This window comes from Aptenodytes forsteri, unplaced genomic scaffold (assembly GCF_000699145.1).
Source record: "Aptenodytes forsteri isolate BGI_AS27 unplaced genomic scaffold, ASM69914v1 Scaffold46, whole genome shotgun sequence".
NCBI lineage: Eukaryota > Metazoa > Chordata > Aves > Sphenisciformes > Spheniscidae > Aptenodytes > Aptenodytes forsteri.
In genome coordinates, this window is record NW_008794774.1 from 4128068 (window position 1) to 4128552 (window position 485).

The window sequence follows — 485 nt, forward strand, 5'->3', positions numbered from 1 at the left end:
GCAGTGGAAGCAGGGACAGGTATCCTGGGAAGAGCATAGGGATGCTGCCTAGTTGTGTAGGGATGGGGTCAGGAAGGCCAAGACGCAGCTGGAGCTGAACTTTGCAAGGGATGCAAAGAATAATAAGGGCTTCTATAGGTATGTCAGCCAGAAAAGGAAGGTCAAAGAAAGTGTACCCCCCCGCAGTGAACAAAATTGGCAAAGTGGTAACAACAGTCCAGGAGAAGGCTGAAGTACTCAACTTTTTTGCCTCAGTCTTCACTGGCAATCTCTCTTCCCACACCTCTCAAGTGGATGGACCTCTGGGCAGGGACTGCAGGAGCAAAGTCCCTCCTACTGTAAGAGAAGATCAGGTTCGAGACCACATGAGGAATCTGAACATATATAAGTCTATGGGACCTAACGAGATGCATCCCAGAGTCCTGAGAGAATTGGCTGATGAAGTTGCCAAGCCACTCTCCATCATATTTGAAAAGTCATGGCAG

At 48.9% G+C, this 485-nt stretch overlaps 1 pseudogene; it reads left to right on the top strand.

Annotated features, from left to right (window-relative positions):
• The window catches only part of LOC109279323, a 44007-nt pseudogene that overhangs the window by 1015 nt on the left and 42507 nt on the right, over positions 1-485 (top strand).